This window comes from Eubalaena glacialis, chromosome 1 (assembly GCF_028564815.1).
Source record: "Eubalaena glacialis isolate mEubGla1 chromosome 1, mEubGla1.1.hap2.+ XY, whole genome shotgun sequence".
In the NCBI taxonomy this organism is placed as follows: domain Eukaryota; kingdom Metazoa; phylum Chordata; class Mammalia; order Artiodactyla; family Balaenidae; genus Eubalaena; species Eubalaena glacialis.
Genome location: NC_083716.1, coordinates 207,584,654 through 207,593,250, shown reverse-complemented (window position 1 = coordinate 207,593,250; position 8,597 = coordinate 207,584,654). Strand labels below are relative to the sequence as shown.

General features: G+C 38.9%; 1 non-coding gene across 1 annotated transcript; it reads left to right on the top strand.

Moving 5' to 3' along the window:
• Positions 1-7,845: 7,845 nt before the first annotated feature.
• On the top strand, positions 7,846-7,952 carry LOC133078825 (U6 spliceosomal RNA). The gene has a single exon (XR_009697949.1). It is a non-coding gene; the product is annotated as a U6 spliceosomal RNA (small nuclear RNA).
• The last annotated feature ends 645 nt before the right edge of the window (positions 7,953-8,597 follow it).

Here is an 8,597-nt window from a genome sequence, read left to right as displayed (position 1 = left end):
GTAAAATATGTCTAACTATAATAATGTCCTTTGTAGGTATTCAGAACATTAAAACATGGTATTTCCAGTTAATTAAGAATTTCTTGAAATGTTTTAAGTGAAGTACTTTGTATTAAAGATAAGTGAGGGAGGGGACTTCCTTGGTGGCCCAATGATAAAGAATCCGCCTTCCAATGCAGGGGACGTGGGTTCGATCCCTGGTTGGGAAACTAAGATCCCACATGCCACAGGGGAACTAAGCCTGTGTACCACAACTACTGAGCTTGTGCGCCACAACTAGAGAGCCTGCATGCCACAAACTACAGAGCCCACGCGCTCTGGAGCCCACGCGCCACAACTACAGAGCCCACGTGCCCTGGAGCCTGTGTGCCACAACTAGAGAGAGAAAACCCACGCACCACAACTAGAGAGGAGCCCGCATGCCGCAACTAAGACCAGATGCAGCCAAAAATAAATAAATAAAATCTTTTTTAAAAAAAGATAAGTCAGGGAATTCCCTGGAGGTCCAGTGGTTAAGACTCTGCACCTCCAGTGCTGGGGGCCTGGGTTCAATCCCTAGTCTGGGAACTAAAGATCTGGCAAGCTGCGTGGTACGGCCAAAAACAAAAAATTTTTTTAAAATAAAATAAAGGTAAGTCAGACTCCTTTAAAAATAGCATACAGATTTCATGGTAACCAGGAATCTCTCTCCCACACTTATCCTTGTATATAGATAAGAATTAGATTCTTCAGACAAAACCTTTCAGTCAGTATTAGATAAAAATATTCTAAATTTTATCATAAGCATTTATCTAAATTCATATATATAAAATATTTAAAGTAAATGTCTTAAAATGTGACTTTAATGGATTGGTATTTCTCAAGCAGAGCACCTCAGTAATATATGGGAAAATCAGTTTGGTCTCATCATTAGACTCTAATGCCATATATCTCACGTGAGGTTCCTATCACAGAGGTCTAGGAAACAACCACCATAACTTCGCTGCAGTTGAGAGCCAGATTTACAGTGGATTAAACCAGGTGGAAGAGTAGTTCTCTCGTTTGGAGAGGTCCAGAGGCAGTCCAGTGCTGGTATAGTGGTTTTGTTCCATACTCCTTAGGGACCTGGGCTCCCTCTGCCCCTATGATACAGTCATCATAGCTCACAAGAGCTAGAGCTCCAGGTACATCATTTCTTAAAAGACAGTAATATTTTAATGCCCAAGAAGTGAATAAAGGTAGTTGTAAAATCCACAAAGTCTGTTTTTCCCATTTTGTGCAGAATGGTGTAGATTTCATCATATTTGCAGTCTCTGGAAATATAACTTTCAAAGGAGAAAGATGAATTTATATTCCTGTTCTGGATGGTCCCTGAATGAATCTTAAGGGCAGAGTTATTTAAAATAACTTTTTTTTTTCTTTTTTTTTTTAATAAAGAAGGGAGTCATTATTTTTTAAAGTATTTATTTATTTATTTATGGCTGTGTTGGGTCTTCGTTTCTGTGTGAGGGCTCTCTCTAGTTGTGGCAAGCGGGGGGCCACTCCTCATCGCGGTGCGCGGGCCTCTTACTATCGCGGCCTCTCGTTGCGGAGCACAGGTTCCAGACGCGCAGGCTCAGCAATTGTGGCTCACGGGCCCAGCTGCTCCGCGGCACGTGGGATCCCCCCAGACCAGGGCTCAAACCCGTGTCCCCTGCATTGGCAGGCAGATTCTCAACCACTGCGCCACCAGGGAAGCCCTAAAATAACTTTAATTCACCCAACCTGGACTGCTCACAGGTAGTATGCATACACTAGGTGGTTAAAGTAAAGAGTCCTATTTATTAGATAAAAGACAAAGAAGGAAGTGGCATCAAGTCCTGGTCCTTAGCCTGTTCTTAACTCTGGTTCCAAGGCAGGATACATTCATGGTTCAGGTATTCTCCTTTGAGACGGATGTAACATTAGTGTCTTAGTCTGTTAGAGGATTGTCTGATTGATCTCTACCAAACTTCTCTTTTTGTGTAACACAAGTGATTAGATCTTATTCCCCAAACAGGAAGAACATGGGAGGCCAACAGAAGCCTAGAAGACTTAAGTCCTTTTAAAACAGTGCTCTCCTACCTCCCATCCTCCATCTTTTCTTCAGAAGTAGGAGTCTCCCTTTCAATAGTCCATTTTCCTCCATTTTAGTCACACCAGAGACAGGGGCCTTACATGGACTTACTTGCTCCTAAGATTTGCTTCGGGAAATGAGTGGAGCTGCTTTTCTAGTGCTGGGAGAAGTTCGGAACCAGACAGTGCAGAGTTCAGGACCTGCAGACCAGTACAGGGTTATTTGTGCTGTCTTGCCATAGTAATGCAGTTAATAAGCCTGTTGATACTTGTTCAAATCCCTTTTTTTACAGTTTAACAACAAACTTCCTAATTTTAAAATTAGGCTCCAAATGTACCCTAATTGCTGAAAAAGGCCGTTCAAGGAATAAGGCTGACTTTCCACCATGTACAGGGTCTCTGCTGGGGTGGAGGAAAGGGAAAAAAAAACCCCAAAATGTGTAAGACATGGAGACTACCGTCAAAAAGGTCACATTCTCACATGGGAGATGTTCAATTAAAAATTAGTTACAACAGTATCCTAAGTGCAAAGAAAGATGTAAATCTAAGGTAGAAAGGAGCAATTAGCTTTGTGGGGAGCGAGTTGGCTGTCAAGAAAGGCATGTAGAAGAGTGACATTTGAGCCAGATTTGGATAGAAAATTGGTTGGGAAAGTGAAGATGCAGGTTATTTCTGGCAGGGGAAGCAGCACAGAAGCATTAGAAATGATAGCTCAGAAATACTGTGAGGAAGAAAGCATAATATTTCTTCATACGCTAAGAAGTTTAATTTTGTTTTCCTCTTAAATAAAGCGGCCTTCCAGGTCTTATCTAAGACATGATGATCTTATATTGGAAAATGAAAAAAAAAAAAAAAAAAACCTGGCTGTTATGATTACCTAGAGATTATTAGGGTAGAAATCTGAGTTACTTAAGATTTTTAGGAGTTCCCTGGTGGCGCAGTGCTTAAGAATGCACCAGCCAATGCAGAGGACACGGGTTCGAGCCCAGGTCCCGGAAGATTCCACATGCCGCGGAGCAACTAAGCCTATGAGCCACAGCTTCTGAGCCTGCGCTCTAGAGCTCGTGAGCCACAACTACACAGTAAGCCCGCGTGCCACAACTACTGAAGCCCGCGCGCCTAGAGCCCGTGCTCCGCAGCAAAAGAAGCCACTAAAAGGAGAAGCCTGCCCACAGCAATAAAAAGTAGCCCCCACTCGCCGCAACTAGAGAAAAGCCCATGCACAGCAACAAAGACCCAATGCAGCCAAAAATAAATAAATTTATTTTTTTAAAAAGATTTTTATTCTACATAAAATGTTATAATAGCTTAACTGTCAGTAGCTGCCCAATTTTTTTTTTTTTTTCATATTCTCCTTTGAATTTAGAAGGACCATTTTGGAACTGTTGTCAACAATGCATAATAATATATTGGAATGCTTCCTAGCATTATCAGGGGGAAAGAACAAATGAAAGTTTTAATTGACATAAAATACACATAATTGAACAAACAACCCTGCAAAATGAAACATACTATCTGGGAATTTCTGAGAAGAACATTGAAATCTGTTTATAAAAATTCTTTTGATGTATTATAGTTTTGAAAAATCAGTTGCTTATAAGGAGAAATATTAATCTTTGTGATGTACTACCATACCTCCTATTCTTAAAGGAGAAAAAAATGACACTTTAATACTATGCATGTGCAAGGGTATTCAATTAATATCTTTTTTATTAAACAAGCCACTAGTTGGAATCAGGTTTCATTAGACAAGTGATATCCAAACTTTGCTAATCAGAAACTGCCAGGTATAAAAATAGCAGGAATTTTTAAGTCACTTTAATACTGACATTTTTTGACTATCATAGACTTCTAGTAGTAACCATATTAATAATGTTAATTATTATTTTGTTATATAAGCCAAATATATCTTTAATGTAACTTAGTAGAAAAGGAGTTTTTTGGTTTAATAGAATTAGATTGGCTATCGTTGGCTATTAGTTCCACTGGTTCACAGGTTTGAGGAAGTATATCATCTAATGGCAGTGTCTATAAAAACAGCAAAAAATTATCCCACTATTAACAATCATCTGACATTTTATTTTATTTTATTTTATTTATTTGGCCGTGCTGTGTGGCTTGCAAGATCTTAGTTCCCCGACCAGGGACTGAACCCCAGCCACGGCAGTGAAAGCGCCGAATCCTAACCACTGGACCGCCAGGGAACTCCCATAAAAGATCTTTATTTTAAAGAAAAAGAATATATATGTTAGGTCAAGTTATTTGACCAGATTTCATGCAACCAGTAAAATGGCAGAGTAACAATCTGAATTTGGATTTATCTGAGTCTAGAGCTCAAGCTCTTAACCATACATATTCTGCCTATTCTTCAGTCATGCATGAGAACAATGATTTTATACATGCAAAGAATAAATGAGAAAATGTCTTCACCTACATGAAAGAAAGTTTATATATAAATTTAAGTGGCAGTTATTGGTACCAAACTACCATGTTATGTTCAGCTTTGCACGTTTTTGCCTTAAAAATTTATTTCAATTTTAGTATACCACTAAATGTATTAGCATAATAATATGTAAATATGTACTTTAAAGATCCATTTCTGTATTTTCATATAGGAATCGTATATAAGCAGAAAGGAACTTTAGAAATTATCCTGTTATTCATATCATTTTAATTATCATGTTATTCATGTTATTAAAGGAAATCATAACCCAAACAAGTTAAATATCTAATGTGAAGGTATACAGTCAATTGGTGATAGAGATAGGAGACATGCTTCTGGGTAATAAAGACTACAGAGAAATGATCTTGGTTAGGTACAATTTGATAGTTTAGAAACGTCAAACAATTCTATGTACAGTCATATGCCTGGGACTTACTAATACCAAATAAAGTTCAATGGTGGTTTCAGGGGGAGGAAATACTTTTTATATGTCTGTAACATTTCACATTAAAAAATAATCACTTCAATAATACTGTCTCATTCTAGCCTTACTTGAATAAACAAAAATGCAGTATGGGAGAGCGAGCACGCTTACCTTGTCACGTTTAAGTAATTACTAGTATGAGCACCTGGGAAGATAGCGTCTCCCTACTCTGCCACTTCCTTGATAAAATCAGATTATGGGGGGTGGGGAGGGGGTGATGAATTGGGAGATTGGGATTGACATGTATACACTAATATGTATAAAATGGATAACTAATAATAACCTGCTGTATAAAAAAATAAATAAAATAAAATTTAAAAATTAAAAAAAAAAATCAGATTACAAAGTAAGTGGAACACCTTGAAGAAATGGAGCTATTTCCATGACAGCAGGCTCCATGACATCAGGTTCAACAGATCCCTAATCCTTAAGAGTAAAACAGTACAAAAGGGTAGAATTATTAATATGCTTTCTAATATAAGTTGAGGTTTTATTTAGGATATTAACCAGAGGTTTGCTTGATGGTGCAGAAATAAAAGTAAAGATCATTGCTCTAAGGAAATCAGGACTCCAGGTTGGGATCCCAGATTTGCGGATCTCCACATTCCAAGCCATCTAATGGTCTTCTTTTCTAGTTAGCTTGTGGAAGCCTACAATGGAGGAAAACACTGATTATACTAGGATAAATCTGTTAATATGTTGATAGGATATTAAATAGCAGTTCTTTAAATGTTTGTACTTCTTAATGAAATTAAACCCTCCCATATAAAGTGTTTTCATGGTGTTAAATCCTTTCATTTTCTAAAAAAGGTTTTTTTTAAGAAAAACTAAATTTTAACTACTGCAGTTGCCTCATTTGTTAAGGGACTCGTACAATGCCATTTAAATAAATAGTTCCTACCCATCCAACACCGTGAGTGAGAAGACCTGATTCTTGCCCAGGAAGAGTGTCAGTAGCTCTACCTTGTTTGCTGACACCTTTCCTATACTGTGCCCCTACCTGCACACTTTTCTTAGTGACCTATGAAGGAAAGTGATTATGTGTAAATGCTACATTATGTGGCTCAGCGACACTGTATATCTCTCGGTAATTTTCCCCAATTAAGTGAAAAAAACCAACAGGTCTAGCCCCGGAGTTACTACCCTGACTTCCTGCTGTGTTCCTTGGAGGCCCTTTCTCTGCTTCAGTCTGAGTTAAACTTCATCCTGTTGGAACAAGCACTTCCTAAAATATCCCGGGAAACTTACTATGGTGCATAGTAACAATTGGGAAGTCATCTTGCTTACCGTATTAGAATAATTTGTTTTAGGTAATTAATACTGTATACTTCAGTTGTCAATTAGCTATCTTTTTTCTGTTCATTTATTGATTGAATAAACATTCATTCAGAACCGAGTGTGTATTAGGCACTGTGCTAAGAGATAAGGCTATGGAAATGCATAAGAGGAAGCATCTAATGGGGGAGACAGGCAGGTAAGTACTTACAATACAGTACAGTTGTTGAATTTGAGAGTAGAGGGACACCAAGCTTGGCGTGAGTGAGTCAGGAAAGATCCGAGGAAGTACAGCAATCGTCATATTTGCCAAATACTAATTCTTACCCTTTTAAGGATCTGGACTTTGAGACTCTGAGGAAAGCTTAGATTCTTTCCTCTAAAAAAAAAAAAAAAAAGCCAAAATTTTGCATATTATTTCATGTATTCACCTTGACACCCCATATATCTCAGGGTAAGCATTCCTGGTCTACAGACTTAATATTTTCAGTCCAAATTAACTCTGTAGCATAAATAGCCTACCCTTTTCCCTATTCTAAAACTGCTTTTTTCAGGTCTTTAAGTTAAATACTTTGTAATAACATTCTAGAATCTTACCACATCTTTATGTCTTTCATGTTATAGACTTTAGTTACCACCTCAAGCGTCAAAGCTTTTTTCCTTGCTAGCCCATATGTCACAGTTGTGATTAATTCGTATTTGTAAAGTTTTAGTTAAGTTGATAATTTTTGTGTCACCTTTAAAAAGAAAGCACTTTGGGGACTTCCCTGGTGGTCCAGTGGGTAAGACTCCGTGCTCCCAGTGCAGGGGGCCCGGGTTCAATCCCTGATCAGGGAACTAGATCCCATATGCGTGACGCAACTAGGAGTTCGCATGCTGCAACTAAGAAGTCCACATGCCGCAACTAAAGATCCTACATGCCGCAACTAAATATGCGGCAACTAAACATGCCGCAACAAAGATCCCCAGTGCCGCAACTAAGATGGAAGCAACCTAAGTGTCCATCATCGGATGAATGGATAAAGAAGATGTGGCACATATATACAATGGAATATTACTCAGCCATAAAAAGAAACGAAATTGAGATATTTGTAGTGAGGTGGATGGACCTAGAGTCTGTCATACAGAGTGAAGTAAGTCAGAAAGAGAAAAACAAATACGGTATGCTAACACATATATATGGAATCTAAGGAAAAAAAAAAAAAAAAAAGGTCATGAAGAACCTAGGGGTAAAACGGGAATAAAGACACAGACCTACTAGAGAATGGACTTGAGGATATGGGGAGGGGGAAGGGTAAGCTGTGACAAAGTGAGAGAGTGGCATGGACATATATACACTACCAAATGTAAAACAGATAGCTAGTGGGAAGCAGCCGCATAGCACAGGGAGATCAGCTCGGTGGTTTGTGACCACCTAGAGGGGTGGGATAGGGAGGGTGGGAGCGTGGGAGGGAGGGAGACGCAAGAGGGAAGAGATATGGGAACATATGTATAACTAATTCACTTTGTTATAAAGCAGAAACTAACGCACCATTGTAAAGCAATTATACTCCAATAAAGATGTTAAAAAGTGCTCGCTTCGGCAGCACATATACTAAAATTGGAACGATACTGAGAAGATTAGCATGGCCCCTGCGCAAGGATGACACGCAAATTCGTGAAGCGTTCCATATTTTTGTGGTCATCCATGTACAATGCTTGGTGTCAGTCTATTTATGTCTTGTAAAAATAAAATACAGTGTGTGTGTGAAAAAAAAAGATGTTAAAAAAAAATCCACTCATTATGCTGGTAAAAAAAAAGACCGCGTCACAGCCTAAATAAATAAATAAATAAAATTTTAAAAAAGAAAGCACTTTGGGTTTAAATTATCTTCCACCAATAACATAATTTTACTTTTGCCTTATTTCCAATTTTTTTCTGAGGTTTTTAGGTGCAAATTTTACCTTTGACTCGAAGATTCATTTATGACAAATTATGGTTATGTAAATGTGCACTTGAGGTCAGTTATTAACAGTTATTAACTTAATCCTCTTTAAACCTTTAAAATAAGTTACATACAGCACGTGAACGTTTACCGCGTGCGGCCACTGGTGCTGAGAAGCGCCCGAGAGTTCAGGAATGACCGAGGCTCAGAAGCTTCCGTCCTCCGAGGGGTGGCAGCCCAGGGCCCGGCAGGTGCAGTGGGGCTGGGAGGAGGCGGGGGACCCGGGCTCCGGGCTCGGGACTCAGCAGAGGAGCCAAGAATTCCCTCCACTTCCCCACGCCTCGGAGGTCTCCCACTCAGTACCTTATACTGATGTTCTGACCGGTTTGGTGTTTGT